Genomic DNA, 22011 nt, shown 5'->3' on the forward strand with positions numbered 1-22011 from the left:
TAATAATAATATAATAATAATCTTTATTTATATAGCGCCATCAAATCCCGTAGCACATTAACAGATACCTGCTACGATTAGCAGAATGGGGGACTACAAGATCCCCCACCTTATCGGTTGAGATAGGTCTGTATGCTGGTCTAGAACTTCTTGAGATGTCACGGGAGCTCATTTAGTGAACTGTAAGTGGTATTGGCTGTTGGGTACCCCACAATCATACATTATCCTTTATCCAGTGTTTATCTCAATACAACCCCCATGGATTACAAGAACGGGAACCATTGTATCCCTCTCCTACCCAAGGTTAAGAGAGCAGCGGGACGTGCATCGACTGCTGTATTCATCTCTGTGGCTCAGACAGAGATTGCCGAATACACCACCTGTCGTTAAAAGAACTGTTTACACATACCATAGTTGACCAGTTCCTCTGAAATTGGGGGTTCCAGCTATAATACCTCTATTGTATAGAGGTATGGAAAAAACTGCTCACTGGGCTCCAGAAAAAGTGTCTAGATATAGTATCTTGATGACGTACGGTATAATATAATGCTTAGGAATGTACTGGTCTATCTTGTGTAGGCTTATCAGTTATGTCGTACACCTTTATAAAGAAGCCATAGGGCCGGTTATTTTCTAGTATTATTTTCAAGTCATAAAAAATTGCAAATGCATATTATAAATTCATCATGGCATACGTTTTATTGCGTCAGTCTGCAAATGATTAACTCCACGGTGTGTATTTGTCATATAACTGTGGGCTTGACATGACATTTCTATATCTAAGACCTAACACCTATATCTAAAACCTTCAAATATAAATCTATAGAGAATGGAAGCCACAAAAAATTGCATTAAAATTTGCCCAAATGTGAAATTTTTCTGCAGAACTTGCGCACAATAAATAGATAAAACCTGATATATAGGTGCAGGGAACCAATGACTGATATACGGTGATGCAGATTATATATTATATATGCAATGTAGTCATTTCTCATCATGCCCTTAAATCAGCACAATTTTTTTTCGGAATTTGTTCCGACACGTAGGTCTACTTTAGGGGAAATACTTAGGAGATTATATTTGTTTTCAGAGAACTAGAAAGTATAGAAGGTAAATCTACATATGAATCATTGTATTAACTCATAGATGTCTTACATGATAAATGATACCACCGTCTTAGCAGGACTTCATACGTTGCGGTGCGGGGGGGCACTTTGCTAAACAGAAATGTTTCTTTTGTGGGTACAGTGTGTTGGTTATCTTTACGCAGAGTCTGGAGTGGCCGAGCCGGCCTCGGCAGCATTGCCCTGTATGGGTGTGGTGAGGATTCCTCCCTGCTCTAATTCTATCAAGGTTGTTCCCCTGCAGCTCTGGGTGGGGCGGCCGACTCTCCCATCATTTCTCTGCAGATCATAGTGAGAGACGAGCGCATTCTCACCCCACCCAGACGCACCACTTATTTCACGTTGGACGACAGCAGGAGACTTCCCAAAGACAACACTTGTGTCCTATTAAAATACCCCCTAGTGATGGTGGCAGCGTGTAAGCAGACAGTAGTAACTTGACAACACTACCTAATGTCTGCTTACTTACGCAGGCAAATACAATCTATTTTTATCTGTTATCAGCCAGTTCAGGCAGGTAAATGCTGAAATCCAGAGATATCTGCTACAACGAACGCAATCTTATTTAGCTTATGTCTGACGTAGAGTTCTGTGCATCGTAGGCCACGCTCCCATGCTGTGTTTTTAAACAGAAGTCAAACCCGATCACTTATGGGTTAACATTAAAATGCATGCGGTGTTTTATGCAGATCGGATGTGTTTTTTTCAGTTGGCCCCTTTCACACCATGCGTTGCGTCGTGTTTTTTCATGCGTTTTAGATGCATTCCAAAGACTTCAGCCTTGATCACATCCTAAGGGCGCGTTCACATGTTGCGTTTTGGTTGCGTTTCATGCGTTAACATCGCGTTTACAATGCGTTTTGTAAACGGAAACGTTAACAGTGATGTAATTAGGCAAATCACCTCTCCTCAGCTGATGTATATGCGTTTCAAACGCAATGAAAACGCAGGTCAAAACGCAACGTGTGAACGCGCCCTCAGGTTACATTGCATTTCCACTGCATCTGCTAAAACGCAATGTAACCTTAGCATGTGATGGAGCCTGAAGCCTTTGGAATGCGTCTAAAACGCATGAAAAAACGCAACACATCATGTGAAAGCACCCCAACGGAATCAAAGTGCACTGGGGCGGCCCATGGGCGATCGCATATATGTGTGGATGCAAACACATGCGATCGCCAATCGGCAAGACACTGCATGCTGATTGGCGATGAGATGCGTTTGCATACAAACGCATATGCTATCGGTCGGGGCCCGCCCCAGTGCGCTTTGATTCCGTTACAACGCTAACGTGTGGCATCACCCCGGTTTTTGGACCATTTTAAAGCATGCATTTTCAGTTTGTTTGAAAACGCATGCGTTTTAAAATGTTTACCATGTGTTTGGCTGCTTTTAATCTGTTTCACAGCTGCCTACACTTCTAGAAATGAAGATAGGTTCAAAGCAGCCAAAAGCATGGTAAACATTTAAAACGCATGCGTTTTTAAACTGACTGATGATGCATGCTTTAAAACGGTCCAAGAACGCGAGGTGTGGCAACACCCATAGTCTACGTTCACACATGGCGTTGACATTGCGTTTTGAAACAGCTGCAGAGAGGAGATTTGCCTAATTACATTGCTAACATCATCATGTTAAGACTACAAACAAATTGGGGGACATTTACTATGGCGTTTCCGCCAGTTTTGTGGCGCTCTCACCACATGTTCTGCTCTCAGACCTATTTATTAGCTGTCGGGACAGAAAAAATGACTTTTTCCGTCTGCTCCGACTCTTCTCCGAAAGGGGCGTGGCTTTGGCGGAGTGGAAACTCAGACACAATTACTATGTGTCGCAGCCCTTTTTTGGCGGTGTAAACTGACGGAAAGTAGACCAAAAGAAAACTGGTCTAGCAGGGACTGTTGGACACATTTCTGGTGCTCGGACAGATTTTGTCCCAGGGACAGAAAATAGTCTCGGCGCCAGAAATGTCTCTGCACAGCTCTACAATATTAAATGTGTGTCTTCTTACCGAGAGCAGGTCGGTAACAAAGCCAATGCAGACACCGACACTCTAAGTAAATGTCCCCCATTGTGTTACCATTATGTTAACAAGACAAGAATGTGATGTTAACAAATGTTTTTACATTGCATTGAATCTCCTGTCCTTAGATGTTGCATTTTGTTTTAAAATGCAATGTAAAGGCCATGTCTGTTAAACCAGCCATAAACCGCCAAGCTTCCTCCCTGTTGTGTTTGACTTGTGTTTCAAAAGGCAAGTGAAATGCACCTTGTGAACGAGGCCTTGGGCCTCTTCCACACTTGCGTTGCAGATGACGTCAGAGTTTGATCAGGGTGCGATCAGGGTTTGGTCAGTGAAAAACTGACATTTTTCATCAGAGTTCAATCAGCAATCATGCAATTTCAATGCGTTTTTCACGCGCAATGGACTCAGGACTGAGCTCTATCTTTTCTATGGCAATTGATGCATGAAAAACGCATTGCACTTGCAAGTGTCTCAGAGTGCAATGCGTTTTTGATGCATCTCCATAGACTTGTATGGTGCGTTTTTCACACGCGTGACTTGCAAAAGTAGAACATGTCGAGATTTAAACGCGCGTAAAAAAAAAAGAGCGCGTGTGTGCGTGAAAAAAAATGCAAGTCTGAAAAGACCCATTGATTACAATGGGTCAGAGTGCAATGCAAGTTCTGCGTGTCAAAAGCACGCGCAGAAAACGTGCATGAAAACCGCAAGTGTGAAAGGGGCCTTACAGTGCACAGAATAAGAATGTGTTCACTGAAGCCTAAATTAATATTGAAAGGTGCAGCCACAATATACATGGTGGGCCCCAACGGCCCGAGCATTCCTACTTGAACAGTTCCCTGGAAAGGTGGATTGGTCATTGTGGTCCAGTTGAATGGCCACCGAGGTCTCCCGATCTGAGATATGAGATGTGGAGCATCTTAAATAATGGATACTAGAAGCTTGTGCTAGTATTTCTTTTGCGGTGCTGCCATCAGTGTGTCAAGAGTGGGAGAAGAAGGTCGCATTAACAATCCAATTCAATGGGCAGCACGTTGAACACACGTTAAAATGGCCACCATGGTCAACACCCATCCTGAAAAATTTGTCCCTTCCATATACGAATTTGCCACAAACAGGAAGTTGATAAAACCAATCGATTCCCGTTTTATTTCCATATAAATGGCCCACCCTGTTTTTAAGGCTGCCTGCGCATGTACCTGCTTGGTCCATGGAAATGGACTTGTGTGCTGTTCAGATCCCACAGCCCGAGCACAGTGCAGTGGACAGGAGTCCTTGCATCATAGAGAAATATGACGCAAAGAGTCCTTGTCTGCAGGACAAATACTGTGACAGGAGTAAATGGAATCTGTGGCTACCTCTCCATTCATTGGTGATGTAAGATGGTTATTACCTGTACCTTGTTCTCAATAGCAGACTGTCATACTACATTATGCAAGCTGTTTTGCTGATATTGTACAATACTGTTAAAGGTAATATAAGATCACTAATTTTTTTCCAAATTTGTGCACTGGCGTATGATGAAAGCCATTCCGGCACCAGAAAACTGGCATACACGCTCTTATAAATGTCACAAATTCCTACTCCGTGTCCAAACCTATCATGTATCTGCTGTGATTGGCACTCCAGGGCAGGTTTATGAAGACCTCACCCATCCTATGTTATGAAGAGATAAGCTGGTATTAGACAGTGTGAGAATATTGTGTACTGCTATTAAAGACACCTGAAAAATCCATTGAAATAAAGGCTTTTTAATAGAAATAATTTTAGGTACTCAATATTTGGAAACATTCTTATATTTAAGTCTAGGACTACGTGCAATACTCCAGTGCTTGCACTTGACAAGGGGGTGTGACTAAAATGAAAAAGTGACAAAATGATCAAAATTGTAACAAAAATTTGACCTGATTTTGGCACAAATCTAGGCAACCAATTTCTTCAAATCCAGCAGTACTGGCAAAATCGAACAAAGGGTAAGGCTGGATACACCCAACACAGCTCAGCTAAATGCCATACTTTAGAATGGATTAGTGCCTAGGCAGAACCATTTTTCACAGATGACTCAGACCATTGGAATATCAAATGTAAGTCATCTTACAGTTTGGGATTTTCCTGGTGCACGGTATCCATCCCGGGTGAAGGACGGCAGTATTATCAGCGGTGCAAAAATTGATCCCGCACTAGTAACCGTCTCTGTATGTTCCCATAATAATGTTATGGAAGAGAAGTGAGTTTTACAATAATATTCCCTGAGTGCTGAATTAATTTTTGCTTTGCTGATCATAGACTATAGTTTGTGAGGAACCATGAAACTGGTCCGGCAAACTGAAAATCAGCCGTGAGAAACGGTATAATACATTTGGGCAGATGTATTATCGTCTCTGCGTCTAAAAATGCCGGGATCTTTGGGGTTTTTTGGCGCAGAATTGTAGTGGATCATTTATAATGAGTTTGCGCCAGAAAGAACAGATGTTTCTGACTATCCCGACTCCTCCGTCTTTTTTTTGCGCAACTGGCCTAAATTTCCACATTATCCATCACATTTATGTGTATTTTGTTGCCATTTTTAGGCGCAAATTTTGTTGCACGATAGACCAGGAAAAAAATGGTCAGAGAGCAAAATTAAGGCCCAGTCCATGTAAGATTTTGGCGCACATCTGATGTCAGCATTTTTATGGCGCACGACTGATTATTTCCGACTACCCATTAATTACTTACAGCCGTGCACCACTTTAATACATCGGACTTTGCTTTCTGGAGACTGATCTCCGATGTTGACAGTCGTGCTTGCGCCAGAGTTAGTAAATCCCCCCCCCCCCCCTCCATTGTTTTTTTTTTTAGGGTCAAGCATCAGCACATTTGTATGCAGGAAGCCTAAGCCCATCTGTACATGATACATATTATGCATGGTAAATACACAAAATTATACAGTACCAACATTACCACACACTGAGAAAAACAGTGTAAACAGAGCAATTTAATATGGCTTATTGACGCGATTCTGATGTAAACATTTATTATGTTTGGCGCAGGTGGTACTAGGACTGTTCTATATTTTTTTGTGGGAAATGAGTGTGTGGAGCAAGGGATTAATGATTTGGCGCACGGACTGAAAGGTTTAGAACTCCCTAGACCAGGTTTTTGAGAGGCTATCTTTGTGCCACAAAAAGCACAAAAACATGTCGGAAAAATTTAAGTGCCAGAAAACTGGTGGATTCAGTAGCAGTGCCAATATTTTGCACCCAAACATAGAACAAGTCAAGAGTGTCGGAAAACACCAATATTATGGCACCGACACTTCAGAAATTCAGATGCAAGAGGCGCAGAGAGGGAAAAAACACAGCCAGTTTTCCGTATGAAAGGCCATAATAAATGCCCCCTGACAAGCTAGACTTTTTGCGTCATTTAATATCCAACTGCACCAAAAATAATTGTTTTCATTTTTCGGTTCACATATAGTACTGTTTTGCTCCAAATATATTGGGGAGAATTATCACTGCTTCTACGCCAGTAATTATAACAGTGACATGTAGAGGGGCATGGCAGTGGCCGGCACAGGGGGGTTGGAGCGCCTCTTGATGTATCTGGTGAGACACGTGGGGACCTGGCCGCTATCATGTCGATGCACGATAAATCTCCCCCATTCTGGCTATTACGCTATAGAAGATGACAGCTAGTCGGAACCTACGACACAGGTAATAAATCCCCCTCAGTGTCTTTTTCTGGCACAGATTTTGGTGTGGAATTTAACCATTACAATGTATAGGTTGAGCTCCCCACTCCCTGCTGCAGCAAAAACACGGCATAAAAGCGCATCAGAAATCAGTCATTTTGCTTTCCCATGCATGCGGTGTCTTCAGATAGCACACAACACTTTTTATGCATGGATTTTCTGTGTAGAAAATTGGTGGCGTAGTACAGTAGCATTAACATAAATGTGGTTAAGGCTGCGTTCATACTTGACAACTACATTGTGTTGTGAAACGCAATACAACAGCTGAAGAGAGGAATTGCATAATTACACTGCTGTTAACAATTTCTTTCACAAAATGCAGTGTTAATGCAATATGTTAACGGCACATTAACATTTGCATTTACAAATCACAATGTTAACACATGGTGAACACATCATTTAACATTATGTTAACACATTTTGTTAACCTTAATGTTAATGTAATTAGGCAAATCTCCTCAGCTTTACTGCGTTTCAAAATTCAAAGTAAAAGCCACGTTTGATCACAGCCGCAACCAAATCCCAAATTCATACTGCATAAAAAACCTGCAGTATGAACAGATTTTCGGATTTGTGATCGGCAGCATGTCATTTATTTGCTGTGGACTTATTCACTTAGATTTTATAAAAGTCTGCTGCAAAATCACTGCAAAAAGCCACCACAAAAAACTGGTGATTTTGTCTGGTTCCTGTTTCTCGTGCTGTAGAATATGCTGATAAATCAAAAAGCTAAAATAATAAAAAGAATGCTTCTATTTCTTCATAGTAATATTTTCCGCAGCCCTTCCTTTGTAACAAATTAATAGAAGAATTTAGTGAATATATATTCACTGTAGTTCAGGCTGGTGGAACTATGGACCTCATACAGATACTCATTGAGGAGGTACGTGCAAAAACCGTCAGTCAATATTTGGAGCAGGGATGGCCGCAGCCTCGCAGGCTGTTAATTTCGGATCAGAATGACATTTTTGCACACATTTCTGCATGCCTGAACTCTGCGCTGCTCAGCACTGTCGCTGCAAGTCAGCACTCGTAGTAATGAATCGCCTGCAGGCCTCACTCAGATTGTTGAGATTTAAAACTTTCCAACTTGGACCCCTCCCTCCCCTCCAGTGAATGACTCAGATACCTGAGCACCTGGAATCTGCAGAGCTTTGCTTTATTTGTGCACAGTGCCAGAGCCCACACCTTTACTACTCTGCAGAAAATCCCATTTTGTCAAGTTTGCCCCTTTGAGAAAAACCATTTGTCCACTGATTAAGTTCCCATTTCCAAAAAAATGTAAAGGTTTGTGGTTAGCCTGCACAAGACCTGGACAAGGCACCCCCAGAGAGCCGTAGTCATGAGGTAGAATAACAACAAGGTGGGTTCACAGCGGAATACCCTGGAAAAACAAAACAAACATGGTGATTTCTCATTGCATAAGCAGCATCCCCACCAGGACTGACAACATGCGGAGGCAGAAGGAGACTGGAACCCAGAGTGCAGGGGCGTAACTACAGCGGGAGCAGCCATAGCAGATGCTATGGGGCCCGCAGCGTCAGGGGGCCCCGTCATCCGACCTGACACAATACTGAATGGAGTATGTGCACCATTATATCTATATTGTACTGCACATGTCCAGCATAATATGTATATAACATATACTGTGATGTATATATGCAGTATCTGTGATGTGTATATGGTGTCTGTATACACTGTATGTCAGTATGTTGCATATGGCACTGTATGTATGTGTATATGCACATGAGTATATTTATATGTGTGAGTATACTAGTATGTATATTTTTCAAGTGGGAAGGGGGCCCCATGCAGTAGCCTGCTAGGGGGCCCTGTCTCTCCTAGATACACCACTGCCAGAGTGGCCCACTGTCTGGCTGCTGGGTCGCAGGTGTCATGGAAACCTGGGCTCCGGTGAAGGCCTCATTCACAACTGTCTGTGCCAGCAGGTCAGAAGCAAGAAGAGTGGGGTAACGTGTGTCAATGATTGTTACCCCCTGGGCACTCCAAGTGTATGTGACTAGTCCCCAGAAGGTGTTATGATGGAGGCCAGTGGATAACAGAGTAGAGCAGAGATTCTTAAGCAGGGCTGTAGATTTGCTGACTGTGTTGATAGTGAGTGAACGCCATTGGCTTGCAGGAATATCATTGTGGACACGGCTCTGCTGCATCAGAAGCGCTACAACAATCAGTCTGGTAGCAATGCACTAAAAAAAACCCAGAAATCTCAATAGTGAGAAAAACTCCAATCTCAAACGAGAGAGACAGAGCCTATATTTATAGGTTCGCTCTTTCTAGAGACCCTGGGTTGCCAGCCAATCAGAACACCTGCTATACCTCAGGTTGCTGCGCAGAGTTTATTCCACGCCAGGTAGGGCCCGGCATAGAAATAAACGCAGAAGTGAGTGCGCTGACATGGGAACAGTAACGCCCCGTGCCGGCCCACTCCCGGCTGGCAGCGCCTTCTGTTCGGCCGGCCGCGTCTCTACTTTATGAGCCTTCATGCCACACTCGCGTGAAGGTGGTGGATTGGGGCAAATAATTGCAAGTGCTAGCAATAAGCTATTACTGAAGTGGCGCAGAGGTCTTGATAAATATGCCCCGTTGTTTTGTTTTGGGACAATGTCAGAGCCCAAAAGTCTCACAAGTTGAACAAACATCTGGGCTACAAAGTTAATACAGCCACTGCAATAAATCCTTGAGGCAGCTAACCTTGGTACGCTGCTTGATTCTGCAACTAAAAAGTCTCAAACTGTGAACAGCCTCACAAAAAGTTGCACAAAAAAAAGAAAAAGAAAGCAATAGGAGTGATACATGTCCCCCTCTGTGTAATGCTGAAGGGAGCCGCTATGTGAGGTCCTAAGATGCAGGCCTAGAGTGAGCTATCACTGGGATGGGGCTGTCATACCCATCATTGGGTGATGTAATATCAACTCATGTCACCAAACTAGGTAAAACAACTTTTTAATATGCTATCCTGTCCCTACATTGGAGCCTATCAATCACAATAATTAACTCAATTTTGGATGGTTCTCATGAAGTTATTAATATGTAGATAGGTGTGAAGCACAAACTTTATAGTTGACGAATACATTTGAATAATTGCAAAGACAATTATTGCTTTCCTTCAGTCTCTGCCTTACTTTACAGGAGCTGCATGCACAGAATTGCTGTAACTCCGCAGGCATCAGAGAGCAGCCAAAAATGGAAATTCTGCAAGGCAAATTTTTGCATCACACTATGGGGGACACATGGTGCGCCAGCATATGACCTTATAAATGTTGCACGATACATCAGGAGGCCCCAGCCGTGCCTGGCGTAGAAATGCGCTATAGCCTCTAGAAGTTTCTGTTACCAGGCCCCTTCTTGCCCACTTGTCAGGGGGTAATCAGTCTCAATTCCTGACCATTCCTGACCACCTGTAAGCTCTGATAAATCCCTGGCTTATTCCTCTCCACAAGATGCCCCCAGTGTCTCAGATATACTAAGAGGCTTCCTGCCCTCCAACATGCCCAATGTGGCCCAAATATGGCAGATAACCTGGAGAGAACATAATAAATGTTGGCCATGGTCTCTCATTGGTTAACATGTATCAAACCTTTGGCTTGCTGTTTTCTATAATTTTTGAGACTTTTTTGCACCTAAAACTGTCTCCCTTCAAAGTTGAGCATTGTCTAGTTTTCTGCAGGGTTCCCTGAGTTATCGCCTGAATCCATATTTAAAAGTTGAAACCTTTTTAATAAGTCACCAATTTCGGCACAAATCTACGACTGCCCCTGACCGGGTGCAAAATTAGCTTGGACCTGATCGCTACTTTTTGCAACTTTTGTTTAAAAAAGTCTCAAATTCACCAAAGACCAAATGCCATGTATCACTTAGGAAAAACCACTATCTGACCTGTAGAAAAGCCAAGAAAAGTCCCCGAAAAGCCAAGAAAACTTTTTAGGTATGGAACTAAGCATGGAGTCAGTTGTACTTCGTTTTGCACCTAAAAAGTCTCTAATTTGCACCTAAAATGTTGCAAAACAAAGAAAACAGATAAAAAAAAGGTCTTGATTTCCACAAATAATTAATTGTTTTCTGCGTTTCAATATTTTAAGTTGACCAGACACATGAGATAGCTAAGTTCAGCCCATGACTTCTTACCTTGACCTCCACATATATATGCATGCTTAGTGCTCTGAGTAGGCAGAGAGAAATCTAAAATCCAACAATCTCTGCCCCAAACTTTGCCCTCGGGGACAGTTAAGAAGTCTAAATACAAATTGGATGGTCAGTAAGTCCTGCCAAAGACAGAGGGTTCAGAAAATATTTAACTAGTGTGTGAGAGTGGTCTGCATTAGAAGACATTGTTAAGTGTTATAAGGGGGCGTGGCTCTACAGAAAATATCCTGAAAGCCAGAAAATTCAATATTCTGGCGCAGCAAACTTGACCAACTAATAGGAGGTGTAAAGTACTGCACCAGATTAATCATCCAGCATCAGAAAGAGTGGGGGGAATTCATTAAGACTGGCGTTTTGAACACCAGTCTTAAAAATTCACCCTGCTGGTGGTCTGGCACCCATATCTAATAAGAGGCTCCAGGACTTTGCACGTTCTTTCATGTGCAAACTGCTTGCACATGTATTTAAGAAGTGTCTGCGCCCAATGTGTTGCAGCTGCACTGTTCTTCATGCGAAACAAATATGGTAACTGAACAGGGCGTTTCGGGGCTCATTTAACATGCAAAGTCCGACACGCCCTATGGTAAAGGTGAACCAAAAAAAGTGATGAACTCGGTCAGGGCATTACAGGGGGTGCCAAATTCATGAAGAACGGGCACTACAAATCATGAATCTGGTGCCCTCTGCACACTATACAGGCAGTTTGCACATTTTTTTTAATAAATGTGCCCCATTCTGCCTATGTTCTGATTGAAAAATAGAGATGGTTCTGTTACCATCCAGCCCAAAAAACTTGAAGCTGTTACTTAAGAAATATGATTCTACACTTGCTTGCATTTTGCCATAGGGACTTGAGCTTCACAAAGCAGAGAGTATGAAAATGAGGTCAAGTCTACGATGTCCACGTCAGCTCGGCGGTTGACAAGGACATGTCATGTGCTCTTCTTCTCATGTAGTCACTTTTTTAATTTTCTTTTTATCTACAGAAGACAAGCAGTCAAATGTATTCATCAAAAAGATGAAAGAGTAAAGAAGGAATTTGCAGAAGTTGCAGTGAATGTAGGTGATGGGTTTAGGTGAAGTCTCGTGTACTTAAAGTTCTAAGTAAAAAATTGGTGCAAAAATGTATTTAAAAAAAAAAATAATCGGTTTCCACCATACAAAAAAAAAACCTAGGAAGAAAAAAAATGGGAGTATTTTGCTGAACATGATCTACCTGCAGAAGTTTAGCACGGAAGGGGTTAAAATGAGCTTCTGCTGAGCACAAAGGTGGTATCTCTTCAGCGTTCCTGCGCCACACCTTTCCCAAGCCTCTGTGGTTATACAAAACAAGGCAGCTCAGTGTGAGAGGGAGCGCTCTGCCAGTGTCTACACACTGGGTGCTGTCTGGGCTGCTCTCCTCGGGTGGAGTCTATGTGCCTGAGGCTTTACAGCTTGGAACTGTGACAAAATCACGAAGCCATTGTATTTAATACAGGAAACTACAAAGTCGCTTCAGCTTGTTCTTGAATGTTCTGAAGGAATGGGCGTCCACCTTGGTATGACCGCTCCACACTGTCCTCCCATTAAATGTAAATCAGTGGTCATTAAAAAACTTCCAGCAGTTTTAGCAGTTGTCCTAGATCTTGTTGTTACCATTATTATTATTACTTATTATTGCATTGCCTGATCTTCTACAACACTGGTGACAGGCACTGGACACAGGAGTGAAACTTAAGACATAGGAGCTTTATGGGGTCAGCAAAGCTTTTCCTTAAGGGGTCTGTGCTAACCATTTTTGCTTTTGATCTATATATGTTTTATATATAGGTAAAAGTATTTTATGTAATTGATTAAAGAGGTATTCCAACAAATGGTAGATTGGTGGGGGATACAATGACTTAAAGGACATCTTCCACCAGCATGCTTGTACACCAAACACACTGACATACTGGTGTGTGCCCCCTCTGGCAGGATCCACTCTTCTTTAAGCTTCTTATGCCCTTGTTTTTAAGAAAAAAAGGCTTTAGAATAATGCAAATGGGCCCGTGGGGCTCTAGTCTCCATTAACACCTATGGAGCCAGAGCCCCTCGGATTCATTTGCATAATTTTAAAAGCATTTTCTTTTTAAAAAAACAGGGCATAAGCAGATTACAGAAGAGCAGATCCTGCCAGGGGAGGCACACACCAGTATGTCAGTGTGCTTGGTTTACAATCCTTGATCCTGGTGGTAGATGTCCTTTAAGAACCCAGTAACATGTATCAATCATGCTTAATGGTAGATTGTTGGAGGTCCCACCATAACAGATCTATTTAGCCTGTTGCTAGGGTCTTATTAAGGGTGGTGGAGGCCCCTGGGCGCAAAATCTGGTGGGGACTCCCATTGAATGTAGCCCAGTCCGTTCATACACATTACTATAGTGAATTATCATTAATACTCCAAACTTGCTCCTACTTTCATGCTCGCCTAGCTGTTGGCCTGTTGGCAAGTAATCTGTAAGTAAACCTAACACAGATTGGCTAGGACTTGGATGGCAACCAGCTCAGCCAACCAGTTTTAGGTACTAAGGGTAGGGGGCACGCTCTAACTTACAAAGCTAGTGAGTCACTGTTATAGCATGAAGGTAGGGAGGTGGACGCACATGCTGTGAGCTAACTGTCGGACATTGCTGTCGGGGGCCCCACTATCAGTTAAATGGTGGGGGCCCTGGGGCTCAAGCACCGGGAGTCCTCCCCGTAATTTGGACCTGCCTGTAGGTGATAAATATCTTGGGCAATTACTATATATCAGATGCTTATTGGTAGCCAGAAAAACAAATAATTGAACAGCACAACAATCAGAGGAGGCCAGGGTCCCTGATCAGGGACATTGATCCCCCTGCTCGCTGTGCTGTTCTACTATTTGTTTCTTATTGGTATATATAGTTACATAGAACAGCTGACAAGGGGAAATAATGGTGGGACAGGTTAGACATTAACCTTAAGAAATAAGTGACCAAAGAGATATTCAGGGCACACATGTATATCTATGGGGCAGGCTGTGGATATCTGTGAGCAAAATGGTCATATTTCTATGTAGATAGTTAATATCCTGAATATTGTATATAACTGTACACATGTCCCTGTGAATTATTCTCAGCTGATTTCCCTGGTGATATTATAGTGTATCGCCATGATCTAGCTGAGTTGTTCATTTTTTTATTACAAGATTTCACATGCAACTGAATAACGTCTACAGATGGATCTTCTTTATATTAACAATGTTAACATTATTTCTGCAGAGTCAAAAAGACTTTTCTGGAGAGACGCTAAAAGCACAACTTTGAGACATCAGTCTTCCATAATGTCACTGTTATAAGACCTTGCTCATATGTAGCTTCTTGCTGATGGCTCAGGACACCAAGTTTCCTGAAGTCATTAAACCCAACTTCCGTCAAAGCGGGAGAACATGGAGATGACATGGCACATGATATTGGGTTTGTGTTCTGCAGTGATCATTGGGATGATCAGTCACCACATGGAAGAAGACACTCACTTAGATTATGATAATGTTCTGAGATTTCTTATGTAACCATAATCACATATATCTAGTCCAAACTACATAAAATGCTCACTTAAACCCTCCTATTGTGCTGGCATTGTGAAATTCCATAAAGTGACTTGTGAGGCTCTTTATATTATGTTGAGCCAGTCCCTAGCCTTATATCATTACACTTCTCTTTTCATGAGAAAATATCAATACTGAATGTTATCAGTGCTGCCAGATTATGAGCAGTTTGACTATGTACTATTACCTTCTCTGTTGGATCTTCCAGGGAGTTGTCCTTTCTATTACTATTACTGTATGTTTTTTAGCCTCCTTCCATTTTCGACCTTAATAATAAATAATAACTCCTTTATTTATATAGCGCACACAGATTACACTGCGCTGCACAAATCATGTCAAACTGGTCCCTGTCCCCATGGGGCTCACAATCTAAGTATGTTTTTGGAGTGTGGGAGGAAACCGGAGTACCCAGAGGAAACCCACGCAAACACGGAGTGAACATACAAACTCTTTGCAGATGTTGACCTGGGTGGGATTCGAACCCAGGACTCCAGTGCTGCAAGGCAGATGTGCTACTCACTCAGCCACCGTGCCGCCCTTTTTTGCGTTCATGCTTATGGTCAACATTCACTTATTCCCCCTTAGAGATGCAGCCATCTTGAGCTTCAAATATTACACCAGCTTTGTATACATTTTCCTCCTGTAATGAGACATTGGTAATATTGGTAATATTTTTCATATTTTTATTTGGTATAATTTTTTTTTTCAATTTGGTAAAAATTTAATTGAAAAAATGAAGTACAGGCGGTCCCCTACTTAAGAACACTCGACTTACATACGACCCCTAGTTACAAACGGACCTCTGGATATTGGTAATTTATTGTACTTTAGTCCTAGGCTACAATAATCAGCTATAACCGTTATCACAGGTGTCTGTAATAAAGCTTTATTGTTAATCCTGGTTCTCATGACAACCCAACATTTATAAAATCCAATTGTCACAGAGACCAGAAATATTCTGGCTGGGATTACAATGATAAAATATACAGTTCCAACTTACATACAAATTCAACTTAAGAACAAACCTATAGACCCAAACTTGTATGTAACCCGGTGACTGCCTGTATAACAAAAAAAAATCCACTAAATGTTTTTCACATAACGCTGTTACACAGGGTTTGGGAATGGCCTGGATGGATAAGGACAGACAAGGTTAGTGAGCCCTAAGACTAAAATCCATTCCCATGTGTTCCCTGCCTTATTGCCCAGCCTACCCTAAGCTGTTGGTGAAAACTGGTTATGGCTCCCTTCTTGTGCCAAAGGTCAAACATGGAGACAAAGACTGAACAATACAAACAACAAAGAGAAGTGAACAAGGTAAGTGGCAGAACCAAGAGTACAAATGCAGCATAAAATTGGTATGTAAACGGATAGTCAGATAACAGGCAAAAGGTCAAAGGATCCAAGATACAGAAGTCAAGATGAATACCAACTAACTCAAAAAAGCCAATAGCAAGCATTGAGGAAATAGTCCTGGTCCAGAAGATGATTGGATCAGTTCTCTGACATCTAGACTGGGCTGTAAAATTCTGTCCATCACAGCGGATAAGGGCTCATTCACATGGCCGTATGCGGGGACGTACATGCGGCCGCAAATTTGTACGTACCCATAGACGGCAATAGCTGCTCGGCGGGGGATACAGTGCCACAAATGTGTGGCACCGATCCGGGCCGCACACTGCAAAAAGATAGAGCATGCTCTATCTATCGGCGTGTGTGCGGCCGTGAGCCGCTATTCTCTATGGAAGTTTAGAGGGGTCACCTCCTCCTCCTCTCCAGCACATCGCTTAGTGCCCGCACGGCGCGCATACCGTGTGTGAATGTACCCTAAGACAAAGGTAACACAAGAGGGTTTTTTCTGGAGAAGAAGAGGAGGGAGGAGCCTCTCTGGTATAATCTACATAAAATATACCCATGGAACATGGCAAGCATGACTTACAGACTTCTTACATCTTCCGCAGAATGGAATTGTTTATCCATCAATGATTAAACTCATGGCAATTCATTGTCTTTTTACAGAGAGATTATAATGTGAGTAAGCAGTCTGCAGTCTATATATGATAGCATCATCTCTGGAGTATGTATGAAGTATTTATACACCTTCTCCTAGAGGATTAAGCACCTTCAATGGTCATTATCAGCCAGACCCTGTTGTACCCTAGTGCAATAGTTATGCTTCCCCTCAAGCACTTGGAAATCTGGGAATTTTTTATTTAAGCCAACAATACACACCCAAATCAATGAATAATTGTATGCCACCCTAAAAGCTATAAGGCAGATAGATACATAGGACACAGACAACACCAGGCACATAGTATTACACAGCATGTAGATCTAGTGCAGTGAGGGCTAATGTCTACTTTCTTGGCTCTCTAGTGTAGTCATGGTGTAATACCTCTATCCCTGGTGGGCTAGAGAGGTAATAGTATATCTATCCATGGTAATCTAAATAAGTCATAGTGCATTGCCTCTAACACTCGTCCTCTAGAATAGAGGACGTTGTAGTCTAGAGAGGTACTGGAATGATTGGGGACATTAATCAGGGCTTGTACATCAGTTTTCTGGAATACAGATAATAGCACATACTGGTACATCCTTTAGGGGGCATTAAGGGGGTATGGGTGTTGACGGAATGGCTCACTCGCTACAGCCTGTGAACCTTCATAAGAGTCTAGCGTAGAATTGTATGCAGATGCAGCCTCCTCATTGAATACATCATGGAGGCCAATGACTCCTGATGTATCCGGCGGTGCTGGGGGGATGGAGCGTTAATGACCCCGACTGTAAATGTCCCCTTGGTAGTCTAGAGTAGTAATGATATAATGGGGGTCATTTACTAAGGGCCCGATTCGCGTTTTTCCGACGTGTTACCCGAATATTTCCGATTTGCGCCGATTTCCCCTGAATTGCCCCGGGATTTTGGCGCACGTGATCGGATTGTGGCGCATCGGCGCTGGCATGCACGCGACGGAAATCAGGGGCGTGGCTGAACAAAAACCCGACGGATTCGGAAAAACCGCCGCATTTAAAAAAAAACTGTCGCGGAGCTTGCACTTACCTTCACTCAGCCCAGTTCGGTGAACTCCAGTGCGTTCCGATGCTTTTCAGCGCAGCAGCGCTACCTGGTGGACGGCGGAGGAACTACCTTAATGAATCCCGGCCAGACCCGAATCCAGCGCAGAGAACGCGCCGCTGGATCGCGAATGGACCGGGTAAGTAAATCTGCCCCAATGCCTCTATACTTAGTATTCGAGAGTGGTAGTGGTGTAATGCCTCTATCCCTGGTGGGCTAGAATAGTAATGGTGTAATGACTATATTCTTAGTAGTCTAGAGTGAAATGGTGTCATTTCTATCTATCTATTTTAAAAAAAAAATAGGAAAAACAGGCAATATTTCATGATGGGGATGTTTCGGAGTAGCACACCTTTCTCAGGCAAACCTCAGGCAGCAGGGGTGTAACTTGAGGGTATGCAGAGGTTGCGATTGCACCCGGGCCCAAGAGGATTAGCCTTATGGTGTCACTTTCCCATATGAGAAGACTATTACTATAAACCATACATTATAGTCAGGGGCCTGGCACAGACTTTGCACTGGGGCCCATCAGCTTCTAGTTACACCATTGTCAGGCAGCCTGCACCCAGCCTCATTTGTTACACAGTGCTGCCTTGGATTTCACATTATCTATAGATTCATCCATCCCTGGTGGTCTAGAATAGCAATGGCATAATGCATCTATCCCCGGTGGTCTAGAATAGTAACGGCATAATGCATCTATTCCTGGTGGTCTAGAATAGTAATGGCATAATGCATCTATCCCTGGTGGTCTAGAATAGTAATGGCATAATGCATCTATACCTGGTGGTCTAGAATAGTAATGGCATAATGCATCTATCCCCGGTGGTCTAGAATAGTAATGGCATAATGCATCTATCCCAGGTGGTCTAGAATAGTAATGGCATAATGCATCTATTCCTGGTGGTCTAGAATAGCAATGGCATAATGCATCTATCCCTGGTGGTCTAGAATAGTAATGGCATAATGCATCTATCCCTGGTGGTCTAGAATAGTAATGGCATAATGCATCTATCCCTGGTGGTCTAGAATAGTAATGGCATAATGCATCTATCCCTGGTGGTCTAGAATAGTAAAGGCATAATGCATCTATCCCTGGTGGTCTCGAATAGTAACGGCATAATGCATCTATCCCTGGTGGTCTAGAATAGTAAAGGCATAATGCATCTATCCCTGGTGGTCTAGAATAGTAATGGCATAATGCATCTATCCCTGGTGGTCTAGAATAGTAAAGGCATAATGCATCTATCCCTGGTGGTCTAGAATAGTAATGGCATAATGCATCTATCCCTGGTGGTCTAGAATAGTAATGGCATAATGCATCTATCCCTGGTGGTCTCGAATAGTTAAGGCATAATGCATCTATCCCTGGTCTCGAATAGTAATGGCATAATGCATCTATCCCTGGTGGTCTAGAATAGTAAAGGCATAATGCATCTATCCCTGGTGGTCTAGAATAGTAAAGGCATAATGCATCTATCCCTGGTGGTCTAGAATAGTAAAGGCATAATGCATCTATCCCTGGTGGTCTAGAATAGTAAAGGCATAATGCATCTATCCCTGGTGGTCTAGAATAGTAATGGCATAATGCATCTATCCCTGGTGGTCTAGAATAGTAATGGCATAATGCATCTATCCCTGGTGGTCTAGAATAGTAATGGCATAATGCATCTATCCCTGGTGGTCTAGAATAGTAAAGGCATAATGCATCTATCCCTGGTGGTCTAGAATAGTAATGGCATAATGCATCTATCCCTGGTGGTCTTGAATAGTAATGGCATAATGCATCTATCCCTGGTGGTCTCGAATAGTAATGGTTTTCTGCTTATACTAATCAAACCCTAGAGTTGAGATGGAATTGTTCTGTCTTACATGAAAAACTAAATACCTAAGAAAAGCCTAATGTCAGTACAGTCCAACAAGTCAACAGAGGGAGAAAATCTAGGACTTGTATTACATTTTTTCGATTTTAAGTGGCAATTCCATAAGTCGTATTTTAACATGCATAAACACAAGCTAGCATCATGCCTTGCTCATTTTAGTGGCTGTTTAGTATTACTATGTATATTGTAGAATTTTCTGCAAACTTCTATATTTTTATTGACTCTTGCGGTGGTCTATAATAATCTTTTCTCCTATACTGCCACCTTGTGGGAATTTAACATTGTTACCACAATTGTGTCACATTACATTCAGTGAAAGAGAGTTTTCTAAATTTTCAACAAACTCTGCATGAATTAAAAGTACACGAATGAAGAGGTTACTCACACTAACTACATACCTCCTTATCATCACGGATCATGGGGGGCAGTCGGGTCCGCAGGGAGAGGGGGACACACAGCTGTCACTTTTCAGAACCCAGCATACCTGGGCAATTGCCAGGTCCTACAGCTGCTGTGGCTATGTTTGGGGGCCTCCATTGAATTATAGGCTCCTGATCATAGTACAATCGGGATAGTACAATCGTAGTAGTATCCCAGTTAATAGCATCTGCATCTTTAAGAGGAGCAGTGTGCCCTAGGACTACCCCTGCAAGCGACAAACTGTGACCCAGGTAGGAAACAGGGCAGCGGATTATGTAGTTGCGCTGCCTTGCTAACTTCCACCTCTGTCCCAAGATCCCACTGCAGACTGCTGGAGCCGGCAAAGGTGAGTAATCCCCTACATTGCACTCCATCGGGGGGAGAGGGGGTTGGTGTATATGAATTTTAATATATGGCCCTGTGACTATTGGCTACCATGGGGGAACCTGCAATTATTGGCCACTATGGTGGCCCTGTGACTATTGGCTACAGTGAAGGTTTTGTGAGTATTGGCTACTGTTGGCTTCCTGTGACTATTGACTACATTGAGGGCCCTGTGACTATTGGTCACTATTGGTCCCTATGACTATTGGTGGCTCTCTGATTTTTGGCAATAGTGGGGTCACTGTTACTATATTGGCTACTGTGGGGTCACTGTTACTATATTGGCTCCTTTAGAGACACCGTTACTAAATTGGATAATGTGGGACCACTATCACTCTATTCACTACTATGGGGCCATCAAAACTGTGCTGGCTACTTTGGGGACACTGTTACTATATTTGATGTTGAGGGGGCACTGTAACTATATTGGCTACTGTGGGGGCACTGTCACTATATTGGTTATCGCTATAATGGTGAGTTCTGGTGGAGCAAGAGAGAAGTATTAAGTTTGTGATAAGAAAGTAAAGGAGATTATGATGATGATGAAATGAGGAGCCTAAAGTTTCAGTGTTGCTAAATCTGCACACACAAGTTGTGGCTGGAAAAAGCTGACATGGTGGCCAGGTAGAAGAAAAAGATTAGGGCACCTAAAAAACTGAGGAGGTTGGGAAGGGAAGTGAGAATATTAAATGTACGAATTTTTTTTTAACCTTTACATATACCACTTCAGCTACCTCACCTCTAAGATTTTTATTGATTGGGTTGAGGCAGAAAGAGGGTTAATAATAGTATAAATATTATAAGAGGCACAGGGGTAGTAGTAATGGGGGTGTTCACAGTAAGGGGAGGGGGGCCCATATTAGTAATTTTGGCTTAGTGTCCAGTGGACTCCAGTTATGTCACTGAGCGGAAGGTATCTTCAACTTTAGATGCAGATAGTTGAATTCAATGTTTTTTCTGTCGTACACCTACAGCACTATTGAGGATCTACAGGAAGATCAGGAATCTCGGGGTCCCATACAGGCAAATTTTATGGAACCCAACCAATCATGACATAGTTTACAGCTATGGACCACATGACATAGTATGACATAGTAATGTCACGCACACTATAAGGTTAGCCAGTCAGCGCCCAATCTGAAACCAAAAATATGACTGATGCCCCTTGCACGTGCGCCGTGGAGGCAAAACTCTGAGTCGGGCAAGGAGGACCGAACGTGCGTTTTAATTCTACTGAAGGCCTTATTTTATTTCATGTTTTGTGAGTACATCGAATAAATTATTCAAATATTCAATAGAAAAACCTGTCTGCACTGCGTCTTGTTTTCTCTTTCTCTTGGCGAGTGAACTGGAGTAACCCTGAGACTAGCGGAACTAACAGCAAGGTGGTACGAGTTTCTAGTCGGAAGACTGAACCTACGCACCGGGAATCAGCCGCTACTCGAGTGTCTCATCCAGCAAAGCCAGAGAAACGCCAACTTGGAGAGGACGCGGAGTATAGATTTCTTCCATCGGTGAAAGGTACTGTGGAATCTGCCTGTTTTCCCGGGCACTCTATGCACCTGGGATCAAATGTAGAACTGGCAAGGACGTAGATGCAGTGACCATTTGATGCATATG

This window comes from Engystomops pustulosus, chromosome 2 (assembly GCF_040894005.1).
Source record: "Engystomops pustulosus chromosome 2, aEngPut4.maternal, whole genome shotgun sequence".
NCBI classification, from domain to species: Eukaryota; Metazoa; Chordata; class Amphibia; order Anura; family Leptodactylidae; genus Engystomops; species Engystomops pustulosus.